Raw genomic sequence first — 22,019 nt, 5'->3', positions numbered from 1 at the left:
ACTTTAGGGGCGGAGCCTCTCCCCAGACGCCGGATGGGCACAGCAGGGGAGGCTGGGTAAACAGGAAGGGGCACGTGACCGGATGTGGGGCGGACGGTGGGGGTGACAGAGTTGAGGAACACGTGACGTGGGCCCTGAACCCTCGCGAAGAATCGGGAAAGGAGGCGTGGCCAGGGGGGGGGCGTGGTCACGCCGTGAGGATAAAAGCCGAGCCCCGGGGGGGGTAGCGGAGTCGGTCCTGGCTGAGAAGAATCCATCGTCGTCGGCGGTCTGGACGTCTTTTGGACCAGGCAGCGTGTTGGCTAACCTGGTCCGATTTGCAGTCGTCCTTCCAGAATGTACATAGCCATCTGCTCCCAGTGTACATAGCGAGGTGTAGGAATTGTGGGTTACCACCTTGTGCTGTTGTAGAGGTGATACGCGCTGGGATTAAGGATCGTATGCACAGTGTGTGATGATTGGCTGTGTAGGTGGTGACGCGCGCTGACGGTGGAGGATCAGGGGTCAGCGCGGGGTCGTGGGTTACGGGGTACCGATTGGCTGTGGGCGGTGACGCGCTGAGAGGGAGTGATCAGGTGGCAGCGCAGTGTGATTGGTGGAGTAATGTTAACACGCGCTGGGGAAAGCGGATCGTAGAGAGAGTGCGTCGTGATTGGGTCATTAAGAAACGACGCACACGTCGACGCCGCATCAGCTCCGTCTCTCGTGAGCAGGGGCTATAAAAGGGGATGCACACAGGCGTAAGGGGGGAGTGTAACCAGCGAAGAATGAAGACGGGGATGAAGACCTAGAGCCCTGCGGTACCTAGCCCTGCTGTCCTAAGGGGACCGGGACTCTGTGTAACCCAGAGGCGAGTGTAGTGGGTGTAGCCATAGGGCTACACGAGTCGAGTGTATTGTGTAGCCAGAGGCATAGGGCTTACACGAGTCGAGTGTATTGTGTAGCCAGAGGCATAGGGCTTACACGAGTCGAGTATATGGTGTGTAGCCAGAGGCCTAGAGCTTACACGAGATTAGTGGAGTGTGTCGGAGGAAGAAGAAAGACCACACGTTGTATTGTGATACCTAAAGGATTTAATAAAAGTGTGTTACCCGTCAAGAAGTTCCTGCCGTCAATTCCCATACTTCAACTGGCGTCAGAAGTGAAACGGTCCTCCAAGCATGGATACAAGGAGGAACCGTCGGACCCACGGGATTGACCACGAGGACAACCTCGACGACGCGGGCCAGCGGGCATCAGGGGGTGAGGAAGAGGAGCTGCCCACGGGGCAGGATCCACCGACGGCGCCGGACGAGCGACGGGGGACTGACACCGTGCTTCGCGAGGCACACTCCCGTCTGGCGGAGCTGCTGCTCGCCGCCGCGTCCATCTTGGCGGAGATCAGCTCGTCGGGAGGAGCGGGGACGGCGGCCGACGTGCTACAGGGTCGCCCTGCAGATTCCCGCCAAAACGATTTGGCGATTCCCGCCATTTCATCCGCTCCAACTTTTGGCGGGAACGGCCATCACCACGTGGCAGCGGTTCTCAATGCGCGGCCGCTGACGTCACCAACGCGCGCGGCGGACCGCCATCACACACCCGCCACTGGGGCCGCCATCTTACACACCGACGGGGGGGCAGAGAGGAAGCACGAGGAGGAGGACGACTTTATCTTTCAGCAGCGCCTTCCCACGTTGTCAGCATTCAAGGCGGAAGGCGGGGATTGGAGCCTATTTCAGCGCAGATTTTTGGCGCATCAAGAGATGTCCGCCTGGTCCGACGCTACGGCACTGCGGGCACTGCCTGCCATGCTGGACGACAACGCGCTCGCGGCCTTCACGTCCGCACGCAGGTCGGACCGCTCCACGCTCAAGGATGCGCTGGCTCTCATGGCAAAAGTCTACGGTCCTCCCTCGGCGTGCCGCCATCATTTCTACGCAAGACGGAAGGCGGACACGGAGACCGTGCTCGCCTACCGCACGGCGTTGCTCGCTCTCGCTGACGCCGCGTTCCCTCGTATGGACGAGGAGGGCCAAGATGCGATGGTTTTGGAGCAGCTGCTCAAGTTGGCGCAGGACCTGGGGGTCCCCATCAACACGGCCGACGACACCGATATTTCTTCATTACGGGTCGCCACGAGCATGCAAGCGCACGAGGTCCTTCAACGAAAGCAGGGGGTCGGCTGCAACGCTGCCGTGGCCTCAACTCCGGGTCCGGTTGACACCGTGCCCCAAGTCGTCAGCCCACGAGAGGACGCGTTCATCGCGGGACGAGCGGGGGACTGGAGGTCGGGGGGTCGTTCGCCTCTGCGAGCGGCCCGCAAGCTGGAGCAACCGAGATCTCCGACTACTGTCATCACCTGCTATAACTGCGGCCTTCGTGGCCACGTGGCCTCCGGTTGCCGTGGCCCACGTCAACGCGCCATGGGACCTCGGCTGGACGACGACCAAGGCCCCAAGTCATCACTGCAAACCCCGGCAAGTCGCGGCACCTCACATGCTTGGCCCGCATACTCGACACGTATGGGTCGTCGCATTGCGACGAGGGAGAGCCGAGTAGAGTTCGGAGATTCGGTTCGGAGAGGGGGGTTCGGCCGGGACCGGGGAGACATTAAATGGTCGGAATTGGGGCACAGAATAGTGGCTGCCTCAGCGGGTTCATCCGTCGTTACCGGATCGATTGATGGGGTCGAGGTCAGGGTGTTAGTGGACACGGGGGCATCGGCGACTATTATTTCGGATCTCATTTATAATATTCTCCCGGTACAATGTCGTCCGCTTCTTCCGGTGGATGTGCCATTTTACGCCGCTAACGGGGGATCGTTGGGCATTATCGGTCAGATTAGGGCGTCCATTTGCATTGGTGATATCAAATTGTCGGGACCCGTTTTCGTTTCATCTTCCCTGGCGGTTCCTTGCCTATTGGGCACTGATTTTTTGGCGAAAATGCCCATCAAAATTCTCATTGATCAGCGTTGCATTGAACTACCATCGGGTCGCCGTATTTCATTTTTGACGAGCCCTAATGTAATTCGGACGGCGTGCGCTACCATTCAGGCATTAGCAACACAGACCGTGCACGTGCCCCCGGGTTCACAAATGTTGATTCCCCTCCGGTTACGGAAGCCATGGGGGAAGGAGGCCTCGGAACAGGCCATGCTTTTGGGTCCTTCTAATAGGGCTGTTGGAGGTCTCGATTTATCGGTGGCTCACACTTTGGTTGGGGCAGACAGGGATCCGTTTGTCATGGTTTTAAACGCTGGGGCGCGGCCGGCCGTCATTCAGCAGGGCACCGTGCTGGCTCACGCGGCACGGGTCCCTGCGGAGGAGAGGCTGGTTGCGCAGGCTGATCCGAGCCCCACGAATAGCGTACCATCAAAGGAGGACCTAGATTGGATTGATATGCTGTGCGCGGACTCTGACGATTTGTCAGCGGTACAGTTGGGTGCGTTGCGCGGGTTGCTGATTGAATTTTCGGATGTCTTCAGTAAACATAAGTATGATATCGGATGCACGGACCTGCTACGCCACCACATTGAAACGGGCGATGCGGCACCGGTCAGGCAAAATCCCTTCCGACTGAGTCCTGCTGAGAAGGAACATGTTCAGTCGGCAGTTAACGATATGCTGGAAGCCGACATTATTTCGCCTTCTTCCAGTCCTTGGGGAGCACCTATTGTGCTCGTTAAAAAGCAGGACGGGTCCCTGCGATTTTGCGTCGATTTCCGCCGCCTGAATAAGATCTCGGTGGCCGACGCGTATCCGCTCCCCAGGATGGACGAGTCTCTCGACGCATTGTCCGGTGCGCGATACTTTTCGACTCTTGATTTATTGTCCGGATTTTGGCAGTTGCCACTCGACGAGGAGTCTAAGCCTAAGACTGCATTCCGGACTCCAGGGGGCCTGTTTCAGTTTAACCGGTTACCCATGGGACTTCACTCCTCTCCTGCGACGTTTCAGCGTCTTATGGAATTGGTTTTGTCGGGCTTGCAGTGGGAGACGTGCCTCATTTACCTTGACGATGTCATTGTTTTCGGTAAAACGTTCGAAGAACACCTCCAGCGATTGAGAGGGGTGTTCTTGCGAATGCGATCGGCTAAATTAAAGTTTAAACCGGCCAAATGCCATCTTTTTCGTAAATCCGTGAGGTACTTGGGTCACATTGTCGACTCTTCGGGGATTTCTACCGATCCTGCGAAGACGGACTGTGTCAGTTCGTGACCGACGCCCACGTCAGTGTCAGACGTGCGCAGTTTCATCGGTTTTGCTTCGTATTATCGCCGATTCGTTGAGCACTTCGCCACCATTGCAAAGCCCTTGCACGCTTTAACGGCAAAAGGAGTGAAGTTCCGGTGGGGACCGGAGGAGGAGGCTGCATTCTGCTCCCTCCGGGACGCCTTGGTAAGGGCCCCACCCTTGCGCTATCCGGACTTTGAGAGTCCCTTCTTGCTAGACACGGATGCTAGCAACACGGGCATTAGGGGAGTGCTGTCCCAAGTCGTTGGAGGGGTCGAACGGGTGGTCGCCTATGGTAGCAGGGTGTTGTCGCCGGCAGAGCAGCGCTACTGCGTCACCCGTCGTGAACTACTTGCCATTGTTTTTTTTGTACAACAATTCAGGCCATATCTCTATGGTCGTCATTTCACGGTCCGGACGGACCATGCGGCGCTCCAGTATTCATTACGGGTTGCCCAGCCCTCGGGCCAATTGTCGCGGTGGTTGGAAGTCCTCCAGGACTATCAGTTCACGACTACGTACCGTAAAGGGTTGCGACACACGAATGCCGATGCCCTGTCGCGGTTGTTGCCTTGTCACAAATGTGCGTGCTTATCGGGATCGGCGCGCTGTAAACCTCCGGTTACGGAAGGTAGGGAGGCGTTGGTTGCGACCGCGAGCACACCAATTGGGGATGGTCCCGCTACCCCAGGGGGTCAGGACTCGCTGCTCTCACTGTCGTTGATTGAGTGGGGCCGTCTCCAAATGGCGGACAGCTCCCTGCTGGCATTGCGCCGAAAGACGGAGGGTTCCGAAGGTAGCCACGACCGAACTGGCTCCTACGAGCTTAAGCAGGGCCTGTTGATGAGATGGGACAGTTTGTCCCGGCGGCATGCGATTGTGGTGCCTTCTGCTGTGAGGGGGAAGGTTGTCTTGGCCGCACACGAACGCCTCTTGCATTTGGGAGTTAACAAAACGCTTGCCCTGCTTCAGCGTGACTATTATTGGCCGGGAATGGGGGGTGACGTGGTGAATATTCTGAAGGGTTGTGTTGAGTGCGCCAGACGGAAACCACCGCCCGTGGCAGCTAATCCACCGCTGCAATCTATTCAGGTCTCGCGCATTAACGAGCTCGTTGCACTCGATATTCTGGGGCCCTTTCCGGTCACGCCTAGGGGTAATAAGTACCTGTTGGTGGGGGTCGAATATTTTACCCGGTGGCCTATGGCGTGGCCACTCGCCAACCAGTCGGCGGCGGCTGTGACGGACGCCTTTGTCCAGGGCTACGTCCTGGACAAGGGGGCTCCCGAACGCTTGCTGACTGACCAAGGGAAAAATTTTTCGAGTAAATTACTGCAGGAGGTGTGCGACCTGTTGGGTACCAAAAAGGTGCGTACCTCCCCGTACCACCCGCAGACGGACGGGATGGTGGAGAGGCTTAACAGGACATTGACCTCTATGCTGTGCCAGCAGGTGTGTGAGTCGCATGTTGATTGGGACCTGCAGGTCCCTGGGGTCCTTGCCGCGTATAGAATGGCCCCCCATGCAGCTACGGGGTTTTCCCCGTTTTTTCTAATGTACGGCCGGGAAGCCGACCCGCCCATGGAAACGCAGCTGGGTCTGCCCGCACCACGAACTAATTCTAAATTGGCAGAGCATATTAAATTTAATATTCATAAACTGACAGAGGCAAGGGAGGCCGCACGGCTTAATTCGCGGGCTCGCCAAATTGCGAACGAGCGGTTGCGGGCACGGAAGGTGTCCGTGCACAATTGGGAACCAGGTGACAAGGCCTGGCTGCATTGCCCTCAGGCACCTTTGGCCACGTCGCCTAAATTGTTGAAGCCGTGGCGGGGACCCGTGGAGGTCGTGCGGGTTGCGCGCCCCCAGTGCGTTCAGATAAAATGGGGGAAACGCCGTTGGTACGTCCACCCCTCCCGACTGAAACCGTTCTCGCCTCCGTATGGCCTCCCCTTGTGTCGTGAGGGCTGAGCATGTGACGTGACCGACGACCCTGAGGGGGAATTGTCCTTGCCTGCTCCTCACATGTCTCCGCCTGACCCGCTCCCAGGTGTCTCGGAACTGACTGCTGCCGACCACCGGCGGCCGGATCTTCACGGCGGGGCCGGTCCTTCCAGGCCCGATCCGTGCCGTCTAGAGCTGCCGGAGACACCGGACGGTCGCCAACGTCCCGTTCCATACGACGGACCGGCCAGACGGACTCGCGCTAGGTCGCGCTACTTTGTGTAACCTACCACGTGCGGAGTCGAGGCAGCCGGAGCGCCTCGGCACTGCGTGGGTCACAGTGACACTTGGCGCGTTCGTTTTACGGTGTTCGCTTTTATTGTGTTGTTCGTCGGGCTGTATATTGCTTCATATTTAAGGTTGTGTTATGTTGTTGTTGTTGTGTTACGGGGCACACTGGGATGTGGAGTTCTTTATTACTGCGTTGCGTTATGTTGTGTTGTAGGTTAACAGCCGGGCCGGCTGCAAGCTATGTGGGAGGGGGTGATGTAGAGGTGATACGCGCTGGGATTAAGGATCGTATGCACAGTGTGTGATGATTGGCTGTGTAGGTGGTGACGCGCGCTGACGGTGGAGGATCAGGGGTCAGCGCGGGGTCGTGGGTTACGGGGTACCGATTGGCTGTGGGCGGTGACGCGCTGAGAGGGAGTGATCAGGTGGCAGCGCAGTGTGATTGGTGGAGTAATGTTAACACGCGCTGGGGAAAGCGGATCGTAGAGAGAGTGCGTCGTGATTGGGTCATTAAGAAACGACGCACACGTCGACGCCGCATCAGCTCCGTCTCTCGTGAGCAGGGGCTATAAAAGGGGATGCACACAGGCGTAAGGGGGGAGTGTAACCAGCGAAGAATGAAGACGGGGATGAAGACCTAGAGCCCTGCGGTACCTAGCCCCGCTGTCCTAAGGGGACCGGGACTCTGTGTAACCCAGAGGCGAGTGTAGTGGGTGTAGCCATAGGTCTACACGAGCCGAATGTAATATGTGTAGCCAGGGCATAGGGCTTACACGAGTCGAGTGTATTGTGTAGCCAGAGGCATAGGGCTTACACGAGTCGAGTATATGGTGTGTAGCCAGAGGCATAGGGTCTACACGAGTCAAGTGTATCGGGTGTAGCCAGAGGCCTAGAGCTTACACGAGATTAGTGGAGTGTGTCGGAGGAAGAAGAAAGACCACACGTTGTATTGTGATACCTAAAGGATTTAATAAAAGTGTGTTACCCGTCAAGAAGTTCCTGCCGTCAATTCCCATACTTCACTGTTGTTCTGTTAAGGGTTATGTAATGTTGGTTAATGAACAGTGTTGCCTCCAAGCCTTAGTGTGCGCCGTGCTTGGACCCACTCCATCTATATGACGGTGATAGCAGCCACTTAGTTGAGCTGCTATAGTTATTGATAGCCAGATCTCTTCTGAACAAAGAGCTGCTACACGGCTCATTGGGAATTACACCGGGTAAGATAAATACGTAGTTTAGTTTTAGTATGGGTCTCTATGGGTATGGGTCTCTATGGGTATGGGTCTCTATGGGTATGGGTCTCTATGAGTATGGGTATGGATCTCTATGGGTATGGATCTCTATGGGTATGGGTCTCTATGAGTTTGGGTGTGACTCCATGTGCTTGCGTCTCTGTGAGTCTATGGGTCTCTGTGTGATAATGATATCAGTCACATGGTTGAGCTGCTATCGTTTGTGATGGCCAGGTGGGTTCTGAACAAAGAACTGCTACACAGCTCAGCGGGATCTTACACCTGGTGAGATAAAGAGTCAACACGCTTCCAGACTGTGCAGCACGACCGGCTCTATATCACGCACTCCGTAGTACATTCACACCGCGACCTATCTTAAGATATTTTAAATTATTTCCTCTCACCTGTCCCCCCAATCCCATTGCCACCCGCACCCTCCAAGACGCTCCTTACCACAAATGGACCGCAACGTCTCGCTGCTGTTGTCATCAGCAAGGAGCTATAAACCATCATCACGACCACTCCACTCAGCATCTTTGCAGCAGCAGCGGCAGCAGCTTGTGGCTCAGCTGTCGAAGAAAGACGGTCACCTCATTGCATGCTTCCTTATCCCAGAGAAGGTCACCGCATCATCGCGCTGCGCCTTCAGATGCGCAGCTTCTCCGGCATCTGTAACGCTCCTCCCGAAATTTGGAAACCACTGCAGCTGTGCACTTGTACAACATCTAGATTTCAAAACTAATTGCTTTAGTTTGTAGTCCTTCCTCCGCTCATCCTATTAGCACGGTTGGCTACTTATTGTGCCAAATTTCAACATGCTACACACATACTACAGAATAAATACAGGTTTTTTTGGGGGTAGATCGCCTAAATATGAATGTGTCGTTAAACTCGCAACCATCCAACACAACCAATTAGTAAGGTTAGTCATGTAAACAGAACATGGCAATTCGTTACTAGTACAGTACATCTGTGTTTAGGAGAGCAAAGCCACAACATGTACAATCTGTATTCGACGTTTCACCAGCAATTCCAACCAGCTTCATCGGCGACAGCCAGATTTGTAGAGAAATCCTCCTGTTTCGTTCCTTAAATAAAAGCATATATGTGATGACATCACTTGTCAGAAACTTCTGGCACGAAGTGGTGGGGGGGGGGGGGAACTAATTAATGCATATAACTCACTACATTTACACGATCTAACCATAAAAAAACATTTATTTTGGATGATATTGGTCGCGAAAGCTTTCGTGTTAAACTGCACACTACCTTACTATGCAGTCTACTATAGACCACACGACGCAATACCCACAATACTACGTTGAAAACCCATATCTTTATAACTGCTTTTTGTGTTTAGTTTGTTGTCTTCATCAAGTGGAACATTCATCGCAGCAGCCAACTAATCTAAACACGTGACTTTCATTATGAATGGAGAGGAAAAAACTGAAGGATCCGGAGGAAAATCCATGCAGTGACCACAACGGGGAGAGAGAAAGACGCAAACTCCACGAATAGTTGTCAATCACAGCTACCGCTCGCTGATTGATTGATTTCATCGACGGAAAAACTCCTTGATTTTAATCAGTGATCGCATTCTTAACGAGACGGTGAACTGTAGCGTAATCACTCGTCGTTATCCACGCACCGGTAGCGTTGGTTACCTGATGATGGGTTCAGTGCGTTAGTGAACTGACTGCTCACGGTGTCAATTAACCCGTGGTGGCACTCATCAGCGGTAGCGTAGTGGGCGACAGCAATGATGGTGGTGGTGGTGATGACAAGATTCTACCATTTGCTGTCAGCTGGGATCGCATAGTTGTGATGTTAGGGCTACGTTGCTTATCATGGTGCCTGCGGTTTTGTTTACTATGATGTCAGGGCCACGTGGCTTCTCGCTTCGTAGTGGTGGTGTTCAAACACAACCAACTATGACTAGAAACGTGGACTCCTTTCACATCATCATCATCAGCTGCATCGTCATCAGCTGCAGCATCATCAACTGCATCATCATTATCAGCTGCATCACCATTATCAACTGCATCATCATCATCAGCTGCATCATCATCATCAGTTGCATCATCATTATCAACTGCATCATCATCATCAGCTGCATCATCATTATCAACTGCATCATCATTATCAACTGCATCATCATTATCAGCTGCATCATCATCAACTGCATCATCATCACCTGCATCATCATCATCAGCTGCAGCATCATTATCAACTGCAGCATCATCATCAACTGCATCATCATCATCAGCTGCATCATCATTATCAACTGCATCATCATCACCTGCATCATCATCATCAGCTGCATCGTCTTCATGAGCTGTGTCATCATCATCATCATCAGCCTGGTTACCGGTTGCAGGCCAGTAGTGAGTCACCTTGCACTGCACAGCGACTGGCTGCCATTGGGGTGTCCCCTAGACGAGAAGCGAATCGCGCTGTGAGACGTTCAGCTTTGCGTTGCGTAGAGGCTGGGGCAGTAATAGGAGTTGGGGTAGTAGTCACTGTGGTAGTGATCGCTTAGTGACAATGGTTTGGGTAGTGATAGGGATAGTGATCGGAGTAGTGATACGGGTTGGGGTAGTGATAGTTGTTATAGGTAGTGATGGTGATAGGGGTTATGGGAGTGATAGAGGTAGGGCTAGTGGTTAGGGTAGTGACATGGGTAGGGTAGTGATTGTGGTTTTGGATAATGATATGAGTTATGGGTCGTGATAGAGGTTGGGATGATGATAGTGATATGGGTCTTGACAGTGATAGTGGTGAGGGAAGTGATAGGGGTTTTGTTAGTGATAGAGGGCAGTGCTATGTGTAGGGGTAGTGATAGGGGTAGTGATAGTGATAGGGCTAGTGGTAGTGATGGGGGTAGTGATAGTGATAGGGGTAGTGATAGGGGTAGTGATAGGGGTAGTGATAGTGATAGGGGTAGTGATCAGGGTAGGGGTAGTGAAAGGGTTAGTGATAGTAGTGGTAGTGATATGGGTAGTGATACGGGTAGTGATAGTGGTTGGGGTAGCCCTGCTGATAGCTGGTTTGCAGGTGCAGTGAGAACCAGTAGCAAGATGAAGATGCAGCTCTAGGAGACAAGAGGTGGGCGTTGTTCTAATGGAGGAGCTGAAGCTGCAGGTTGTTGTTGTTGTTGTTCTAGTCAGGCTGAGTGCTTTATGTGCAGAGTTATAAATCATTCCGCTCCACACCCCTGGGACTGCCAATGCACGGACATCCTCTACTTGAGTGGCTGGGCCGCTCAGCACTCGGGCATCGTGCGGGAGCATTGGGTTGGGTCGTCGTGGACCGTGAACCCAGACAGCGTCAAGTGCTCTGGTACCAATAGCGGCCACGCTGTTGGTAACCGGCACAGGCAGCTCCACACTCGAAGCCCAGTGGCTCTTCTTAGTCTGGGGTGCGGCACGCACACCCTGGGGGTGCGAGACACGGGCAGATTATGTTTTAGAAGGTAAATAATTGAAAAATTAATTAATCACGGGGCAATGTAAATACAACTTACTTTGTTTCATTAAACCCTCTGTGTTTATTCACATGATATTTTTTTTTTAGGACTGACAACCAAAGGGGTGCAGGCTGCAGTGAAATGATAAGAACCACTGCTCTAGATAATCTCAATGCAACACAACAACGGTAAACTTTTAGGATGTTACAGAGAACACACAAAAATTAGACAAAGACACAGATCTCCGTATTTCGTGCCACAGACTGTTGGGGCAAGTGCTGTTAGCGAGCACCTTTGAAGGCCAGAAAGGCACATGAGGACCAGTGGCGATGTTTGTTTCCACAGTGGTGATGTTTACACACCGCATCAGGTACTTATTTGAGGCAGAGTCAACCTAGAGGAGGCCCAGGACCGGTTCAGATAATCGTGACTACACAGATATACACACACACACACACAGATACACACACAGATATACACACACACACATACACACGCACATACACACAGACACGAAGATAAAGACCCCCCGTACAGCCTTAACAGACTGTTGTGGCAAGATCTGTTAACGAGTAGAAGCACCTATATAGGCCGCCAAAGATACATACACAGATACATACACACAGATACATAAAGACACGCAACATACACACGCACTCACCACGTGCCATGCACTCAACACCGACGTAGCTGCACACATCACGCGTACTACACACACACAGCCTGGTGCATAGCACCCACACCGCAGTGCCACGCTCGCCCCCTGCCCTCGCACTCCCATGGGTTGCCAAAGAAATAGGCGAGGGTGAGGGAGCTGAGACGGTCGAACGCTCCATGCGGGATGCTCTTCAACTGGAGTGGTGACAGGTTTTTACCCTTTCAACTGGTACAAAAACTGACACCTGTATACAAGGCATCATGTTTGCAATAACCACAACACAAGCAGTCAAAATGCAAACAAAAAGAAACAACTCTGATGATGATAATGATATGCACTGTCCTTGAAGTTGATTGGTCCACAACCGAGACAGCTTTTCTTAGAGCCGAGTCTCCATTGGTGTTGGACCAGATGCCATTGGTAAAGGAGGTCTCATAGTGTAAATGCTTACCCCGAGCTCTCAATACTCTGACAGTGCGCTGTCTTTGAGTTGTACGCCTATCACTATATTTTGCCACTGGTAAAGGAGGTCTCATAGTGGAGTGGTGACGTTCACGTGCACTCACGCGGACTCACATGACCTGTGTTCACTACGCATCACTGCAAGTGTATCGTGAGCCACGTGCATCACCACGTGTCACAACGCGTCACAACGCGTCACAACGCGTCACCACGTGTCACCACGTGTCACCACGTGTCACCACGCGTCACAACGTGTCACAACGCGTCACCACGCGTCACCACGCGTCACAACGCGTCACAACGCGTCACTGTGCATCATGTGTAGCAAGCTACGTGCATCTGCGCTCCGTGTCCATGCGCTCCGTGGTGCTGTCCAGGGTTTCTGCACCACCGCCACCACCGCTGAACTCGCACAGCCACAGGTCGGCATCGCCCCATTATAATTGTATCTCCCGGCGCGGCAGTTTCTTTGGTATCAGAGGAGGAGCTCTGTGCCACGACATCATCTCAAAAAACACCTCTGCAACGCGTTCACCTGCAGCATTGCACAACCACCATTGTGGTTGTTGTTGACGTTATCTAAACTACACCCACAGAGACCGATAGACACTCACAACTCATAGAGACCCAAAGAGGCACAAAGAGATCCAGATACAGAACCATGAACATCCACGGAAACCCACACAAACTAACAGAGACCCATATCAACTCATACTCATACAAATCAATTTAAAGCTCAAGAGACCAATAGAGACCCATATGTCATAGATAACCATAGAGACCAAAAGAGACGCAGAGACTCGGATAGAACTCCTTCTTCTTCCTAGCGTTGTTCCCGCTGTGGCGCAGGAACCGCTTGTCGGCATTGTCTTCTCCATGTGGCTCGGTCCAGGGCATCTTCAGGGGATGCGTTGACCGTCTTCATGTCTTCCTTTATTCGGTCAATCATCCATCGCTTCTTCGGACGTCCGCGTGGACGGCGGCCCTCTGGCTCAATACGCAGGGCAGCCTTGGCCACCGATGACTCTTCACTTCGCATCACATGGCCGTACCACCGAAGCCTTGCCTCAAGCATCTTGTCCTCAATGGGGGCCACACCAAGTCGCTTCCGAACGTCTTCGTTCCTGACACGATCCCATCGAGTGAGTCCGAGGCTCCATCTGAGCATCCTCATCTCCATGGTGTGGAGAGCTTGTTCGTGTACAGTTGTGGCTGGCCAGCACTCGGATCCATAGAGTGCCACCGGTCGGACGATGGTCTTGTATGTTTTTCCCTTCAGCCTATCCGGCATTTTCCGATCACAGAGGACTCTGGTGACTTGCCTCCACTTCATCCACGCCGCATTGACTCGTGACCTCACATCAGTCGTGATGCTACCATCTGAGCTGATGGTGGAGCCCAGGTACTTAAAGTCCGTCACTTTCTTCAGATCTTCTCCGTCAATGCTGATGGTGTCGTCGGTTTGGGGGCCACACTCCATATACTCCGTCTTTTTGATGTTGAATCTCATCCCGTGTTCGTCCAAACGTTCCTTCCACAGGCGCGTTTGTCTTTCCACTTCTCCTCTCTCTTCATCTGAGAGGAGGACGTCATCCGCGTAGAGAATTGACCATGCAGGGGCGTGTGCAGGTCGGCAGTGATCGTGTCCATGCACAGGATAAACAGGAGTGGTGACAGGGCCGATCCTTGGTGCACTCCAACGCTGATGGGAAATGGCGGTGATATGCCCACTGCACACCTGACTGCACTGGTGACGTTCTTGTATAGGAGTTCCCTTGGATGCTGCTAATCCTGCATAATGCACGGACATAAGTAGTACTAATCACATACCTGCATTTCCCATATCCCCTCCTTTGGATTCTGCTAATCCTGCATAATGCACGGACATAAGTAGTACTAATCACATACCTGCATTTCCCATAGCCCCTCCCTTGGATGCTGCTAATCCTGCATAATGCACAGACTTAATAGTACTAATCACATACCTGCATTTACCATAAATATGCTAAATTCCTCTTGATATGCAAATTATTTCGTCAAGGCGCCCTTCCAACCCAGCTTATATATGCTCCAAGCACGTGTGCTGTTTCATTCAGACGCTGTCGCCTCGACAGACCTGGTTTCACCTGAGGACGGCTGCTTGCGTTGTGGCCGAAACGTCGTGAGAATTATTTTATTATGTTTTATTTTTATTATTTTATTACTTCCCTTCTACGTGACTTTACCGAAAGAACCAAGAAGACGTGTGACTTTGATTATAATGGTGGAGGGAAAACTGGAGGACCCGGTGATAAAACCACGTGACCATGGGCAGAGAGACACTCAAACTCCAAATATACAGAAGGCGTCAGGGTCGGGATCGAACGCATGACCTCCTGCAAACGCCTCCTGAGTTGGAGGTGTTCTAACTTTCTGCACCTGTCACAGAATCGTGATCGTTGTGGTGATGCTAATATAAATCTACACAATGTATAAGATGATTATTCTCCAGCCAACTGCGCCTGTTCAGACATCCTGTACCTCAGCCGATGGATCTCTCAGCACCCAGGGGTCGTGAGGGATGGTGGGCACAGTGTGGACCCCGACCAGGCGCGCTGCTCTGGTACCAATAGCGGCTGTCCGCTCACTCGGCACGGCAGCGAGCGGACAGCGCTGTGAGAGCCTCGACTGAGCTCGCAGTGCGGGGAGTCCTGGAGTGGTCACAGCAGCAGCAGCAGCTGCAATACATTTCGAGTGTCAATATCTTATCTCTGTCAGTCTTTATTTTAATGTCAAAGTCTCGCAGGCATCCAGAGCTGTTACTGAACACGCATGTTGTTCTTTAAGATGTTCAGTGTTGTGTCTTGTAGCTTAAGATTTGCTTGCTTCTACAGATGATAGTGAATCCTGCCACTAATTCCTTTGGCTTTTAGAGATCCTCGTTTTTTTCGTCTCCCATTCAGTCGTTGTCCCATGACAGGAGACTTCCCAAGTATACCAGGTAAGTCCCACTGAGCTATAATTCTCTTTGTGAGAAGCGACCTTGCGAGTAACGGGTGTATAACAAAATCGCTGGTCACCCCACCCTTGACCGAGTGGCTCTTGACTGCGCACGATCTGTCATGAGTCTTCGGATGCTTTCAAATCAGGTCATGTATAGCGTGACACCTCCACCGCACCGCCTAAGTTTGCCTGGGGTCAAGGACCAGCAACCCTTGAACTCTCCTCTCAGTTGCTACAATAAACAAAGCCAAGCCTCGACAGGACGGATCAAAACAGAAACGAACTGCGTCTGCCCACTGAAAACGAGCAAAGGAACTGCGCTTCAGGCCTTCAAATGCCGAGCACATGAACATCTCCTGACTGCACCGCACGCCTGGTACGGACTGAGTCATTGGGCTGCAGTGAACAGAATGATTATGCCGATTAGATTTACTAATGTCTGACATGGCGTAGAGTTCACAATTCCACGCAATATAAAAACAAAATCACCAATAATCGCTCAGCGAAGTGGCTTATTGTCACGTGGCATTTCACAGCAGTGACCACAAACTATGAACGCACGTTGATGCTAAATGTGGAGGTAAGAACCAGAGGACCCGGAGAAAAATCCAAACGACTACGGGGAGAAAGAGAGACACACACACAGACTCCAACCATACAGCAGGCGTCAGGGTCGGGATGGAATCCACGACCTCCTGTATACCAGGCGAGGTAGTTAACATCACTCAGCCCACCGTACAGCCCTCGTTAGGTTCCAATGTGGCCCCTGAGTCGGAGGCGTTCTAACTTTCTGCACCGGTCACAGAATCGTGATCGTTGTCGTGATGCTGATAACGACACCCACACGAAGCACTTGCCACTGACCACGTGACGTGTCACGTGTCGCATTCCTCCATCTGATTATCGTTAACGGACGGCTGTCAAACACGCGACCAATCACCAATTAATCTATCGATTGATTTCATCGACGGCCAAATCTCCTTGATTGTAATCACCGATTGCATTTGTAGTGAGATCGTGAACTGTAGCGTAATCACTCCCCTTCATTATCCATGTGTAGAGGTGTAATTGCGCATGGCTACGAAAGGTGTCGTGTGATTATGCATGGCCACGGATGGCCAACAAACACAAAGGGCGGGGTTACGGCCGTACACAGGGGTGGCGCTCGCACCGACGTCCGCATGTACATCCCCCACGGGCCCCCCCTTGGGGGCAAGTCCTATAAAAGGTGATGAGCCGAAAGGCTCGGGAGTCGGGACTCAGCTTTAACCAGTGAAGAACGAAGACCTGCTAGTATAGGCCCCGGAGCTCCCCTGGCTCGCTGTCCTTCTAAGGGCCGACCAGGGCAAGCCGGTGGCGTGGCCCCGAGAGCCCAGACGAAGCTGGTCTGGTGACTCAGGGAGCCGGGATCCCAGCTTAACCAAGCTGGGACAGATAGCCTCCCCTAGTCCCGTAGTGGAGGAGTTGGTATAGGTTAGAGGGGTTAGCTGTCGAGAAATCCCTGTAGCCAAGTGACCTGTACAACTGTGTTGGTGTAATAAATAAGTGTGCCTCCGGTCCTGTCGTCAAGCCTCCATATATACTTACTACATCTGGGGTCAGAAGTAAACGTCCAACGATGGACACACGAGGGACGACACGTACCAGGGAGTCGGAGATGGAAGACGCCGCGGCTGAATCTCCACCAGTGATGGCCGGGGTCGAATCGGAGCAGCCGGGGCCGAGTACGCCCGCGCCGCTACGACAGGAGGAGGGGGATGCGTCGGCCGAAGGACTCCGGCTGGCCCACTCCCGCCTGGCGGACCTGCTCTACGCCGCGGCCGCCGCGTTGGAGGAGATCACGTGGCTGGGGGCTGGAGGAGCAGCGCGGGTCGACGACGGCAGCCGGCGCGGGGCGACGTTTCCCGCCACCCCGACGCGGCTCGCGGTCAAATTTCCCGCCATCTCTACAGTACGAGCGGAGGGCGGGGCCGGCCCGCGTCACGTGTCTGCTGAGCGCCAAGCACAAGCCGTGACATCATCAACGCCGGCCGGCGCGTCAACATCAGAGCGACCGGCGATGCCATGTGCACGGCCCGCCCACACTGTATCATCGGCGGGGAGCGACGGAGAGCGTTCTGTGGCCACGGACGCCGCCTTACAACAGCGTCTGCCGCCTCTTAAAGAATTTGTCGGCGCTGACGGAGACTGGGGCGGCTTCAAGAGGCGGTTCATCGCTCATCAAGAGATGGCGAACTGGTCGGACGCCGAGGCTCTACGCGCGCTGCCAGCGATGCTGGACAACGACGCCCTGGCTACCCTCACCTCGGCGCCGAGGGAAAAGCGCGCCACTCTACACCTGGCGTTGCAGCTGCTGTCAGCCGTCTATGGGCCGCCTTCGGACTGCAGGCAGCTGTTCCACGATCGGAGTCGGGGCGCCAACGAGTCACCCCTGGCCTTCCGGACGGCTCTCCTGGCTCTGGCGAAGGCTGCTTTCCCAAGGATGGACGAGGAAGGAGTGGATGCCATGGTGGCTGAGAAGCTGCTGCTACTCGCTGACGAGCTGGACGTCAACGTCCTGGCTCAGGACGACGCGGAGATGTCGTCCCTGCTGGTCGCGCGCCACATCCACGGGGGCTTGCGGTCCCTGCGTCGGAAGGCGGCAAAGGGGGCGGCCGGCCATGCCATGGCGACCACCGCCCTCCCATCGGAGGAGGTCTGCGGGGTGGAGCGGCGAGGGGAATGGAGATCGGCGGCACCGCAGGCTCGGAATGGACCGAGCCGCCAGGAGCAGCCCAGGTCATCTGGGGCGCTCACACGCTGCTACAACTGTGGCCTGCAAGGCCACGTTGCGTCAGGATGCCGGGCTCCCCGTCAGCGCGGGGCGACACCTCGTCAGGACGCCACGCCGTCTCCTCCCAAGCTCCAGCAGAGAAATACGGCGAGTCGCGGCACCTCACACGTTTGGCCCACGCACACATCCGACACACACTCACGCGCTCAACTAAACAGGGCTCCAAATTCCCCGTCCGTCGCGCGCGATTGTTCGGTAATGCGGCGAGCGCTCCAACCGGGTCAGTGGTCGGAGCTCGCCCATCGTGTCGTTGCCGCGTCGGCGGGATCATCGGTCGTGGTCGGTCACATTGATGGGGTAGAAGTGCGGATTTTAATTGACACAGGGGCATCGGCGACCATTATATCTGATTTAATTTATAACATCCTTCCCGTTCAAAGTCGTCCCTTGCTCCCTGTTGACGTGCCGTGCTATGCCGCTAACGGGGGCTCTCTGGGCATTATTGGCCAAATCCGCGCCACTATCTGCATTGGGGACATTAAATTATCCGGCCCTGTTTTGGTTTCCTCCTCACTCGCGGTTCCGTGCCTGTTGGGGACGGATTTTCTGGCCAAAATGCCCATCCGTATACTTATTGACCAAGGGTGCATTGAGCTCCCATCGGGCCGACGCGTTACATTTCTGTCTTCCCCCACCACGGAGCGTCGGGCGTTTGCCACCGTGCAGGCGCTCGTCACAAAAACTGTGCGCGTGCCTCCGGGGGCTCAGATGCTCGTCCCTCTTAGGTTGCGTCGGCCGTTTGATGCAGGGGTTGCGGATCGGGGGGTCTTGTTGGGTCCATCTCGGGCCGGGGTCAATGGACCCGATTTGCTCGCGGCTCAGACTATGGTGAGAGGGGATGGGGACCCCTTCATTGCAGTCCTTAATGTGGGATCGCGAACGGCCGTGGTTCCTCAAGGGACCGTGCTTGCACACGCAACGCCGGTGCCCTATGAGGAACCACTCGTGGGTCAGGTATCCACCGATCCTCCGTCGCGACCGCATTCGGACTGTGATGACGGATGGCTGGATGCGCTTTGCGCGGGTTCAGTGGACCTGTCTGACTCGCAGCGCGCGCAGCTGCGAGTCCTCCTGAGCGAATTTGCTGACGTTTTTAGTCAACACAAATTTGATATTGGTTGTACAAAATTGCTGCGACACCATATTGACACGGGTGACAGCGCGCCAATCCGCCAAAATCCCTTTCGGTTGAGTCCCGCCGAAAAGGATCATGTCAAATCGGCTGTTGATGACATGCTAGCCGCCGATATCATTTCCCCTTCCAACAGCCCGTGGGGCGCGCCGATCGTTTTGGTGAAAAAACACGACGGCTCACTGAGATTTTGTGTTGACTTTCGGCGTCTCAACAAAATCTCTGTGGCAGATGCGTACCCGCTTCCTCGGATGGATGAGTCGCTCGACGCCTTGGCCGGTGCGCGATTCTTTTCCACCCTTGATTTGCTATCTGGATTCTGGCAGCTTCCTCTGGATGACGAATCGAAACCTAAGACTGCTTTTCGTACACCGCAGGGCCTCTTCCAATTTAACCGCTTGCCGATGGGTTTACATTCTGCGCCGGCAACTTTTCAGCGGTTAATGGAATTGGTCTTGGCAGGTTTGCAATGGGATTCGTGTTTGATTTACTTAGACGATGTCATCGTCTTTAGCAAATCCTTCGAGGAACACCTCCAGAGGTTGCGTGCTGTTTTTCTCAAAATGCGGGCTGCCAATTTGAAATTTAAACCACAGAAGTGCCATTTACTCCGCGAATCGGTGCGATATTTGGGTCACATTGTTGGGCGCTCGGGGATATCCACTGATCCCGCCAAAACGGAATGCGTCAGCTCCTGGCCGACTCCCACCTCTGTGGGAGAGGTCAGGAGTTTCATTGGGTTCGCGTCGTATTATCGGCGATTTGTGGCTGACTTCGCTACGATTGCGAAACCATTGCATGCCTTGACGTCCAAGGGAGTCAGGTTTCATTGGGGGCCGGAGGAGGAGGCTGCTTTTCGCGCCCTCAGAAATGCTTTGGTGGGAGCTCCGCCGTTGAATTACCCGGATTTTTCACAACCCTTCTTGCTCGATACAGATGCAAGTAACACGGGCATCGGGGGCGTGCTGTCCCAGCTCATTGGGGGCGTAGAGCATGTGGTGGCTTACGGTAGTCGGGTACTGTCTCCAGCCGAACAGCGGTACTGCGTTACCCGTCGGGAATTATTGGCGATTGTTTATTTCATTCAGCAGTACCGCCCGTATCTGTACGGTCGGCGGTTCACCGTCCGTACAGATCATGCGGCCCTACAATACGCCCTGCGGGTTCAACAACCATCGGGCCAGTTGTCTCGATGGTTGGAGATTCTCCAAGACTATGACTTTGTCACCACATATCGTAAGGGTCTCCGCCACACGAACGCTGACGCCCTGTCGCGATTGCCACCCACTTCAGAGTGCGCGTGCCTCTTGGGTTCGGGGCGTTGTAGGCCTCCGAACGTCACCACCGAGTCGGTCCTCGTGGCCGCTGCCGATGCGCCTTCGGTTTCGGGTCCTATTGAGCAAGAAGGGAGGGATTCGTTGCTGGGGTTGTCGGTCGCGGAATGGGGTCGCCTCCAAATGGAGGACACCTCCCTCCTCGCTCTGCGCCGTCGCGCCGGGGGGGTTGGCCAGGGGGTGGAAAACGTTGACTCGTGGGGGTTGTTCCAGGGACTTTTAATGCACTGGGATGGTAAAACCCGGCGCCAGCGGCTCGTGGTGCCTGCTGCTTTAAGGGGTAAGGTGGTATGGGCTGTTCATGAGCGGCTTCTGCACTTGGGGGTTCATAAGACCTTTGCCACGCTCCAGCTAGATTTCTTCTGGCCGGGCATGGAAAAGGACGTGGGGGATCTCTTGGGGTCATGCACGCAATGCGCGCAGAGGAAGCCACCTGCTAGGGGGTCCAACCCTCCGCTGCAGTCCATAAAAGTTTCCCGGGTTAACGAGCTCGTCGCTCTGGACATACTTGGCCCATTTCCCGCTACGCCCAGGGGCAATAGGTATTTACTAACGGGGGTTGAATACTTCACGAGATGGCCTATGGCCTGGCCCCTGGCGAACCAGTCGGCAGCAGCCATCGCGGAGGCCTTTGTCCAGGGCTATGTCCTCGACAAGGGTGCTCCGGAACGGCTGCTTACTGACCAGGGTAGGAATTTTTCTGGTAAACTCCTACGTGAGGTGTGCGACCTCTTGGGTACGGAGAAGGTTCGGACCTCTCCGTATCACCCACAAACTGACGGGATGGTGGAACGGCTGCATCGGACCATCACGTCCATGCTGTCCCAGCAGGTGTCGGTATCCCAGACGGATTGGGACCTCCGCATAGCCGGTGTGTTGCAGGCCTACAGAATGGCTCCTCATGCGGCCACCGGATTTTCCCCTTTCTTTTTAATGTATGGGCGCGAAGTTAACCCCCCTGTGGCGACCCAGCTGAAGCTCTCGGCGCTCCCGGCGAAGTCTAATTTGTCCGACCACGTTAAATTTAACATCGCTCAATTGTCTGAGGCGCGGGAAGCGGCCGTGCAAAATTCTGAACTCCGCCAGAAGGCGAACGAGAGGCTTCGGTTGGGGCGGGTGCAGGTGGTCAAATGGGAACCAGGGGACAGGGCGTGGTTGCACTGTCCTCAGGTGCCGCTGGCAACCTCGTCGAAATTGGTACGGCCGTGGCGGGGGCCAGTGGAGGTCGTGCAGGTTTTGCGGCCGCAATGTGTTCGCGTCAAATGGGGGAGGCGCCGGTGGTATGTGCACCCCTCAAGGTTAAAACCATTTGTCGCGCCGCCCCGTGGTTCACACACACACACGCATGGCCAAACGTGTGAGGGTGTCGCCGACTCCCCGTCGTCGCTGCACTCGCCTAACCTGACGCCAACTGTTCCGTCCCCAGGTGAAACAGGAGTGACGGGCCCACGCCCACCAACCCCTCCCGGTG

Source organism: Lethenteron reissneri, unplaced genomic scaffold, assembly GCF_015708825.2.
Source record: "Lethenteron reissneri isolate LAM-NWPU_2019-01 unplaced genomic scaffold, ASM1570882v1 scaffold_1846, whole genome shotgun sequence".
NCBI lineage: Eukaryota > Metazoa > Chordata > Hyperoartia > Petromyzontiformes > Petromyzontidae > Lethenteron > Lethenteron reissneri.
The sequence above is the reverse complement of the archived record's forward strand: the minus strand, read 5'-3'. Positions refer to the sequence as shown.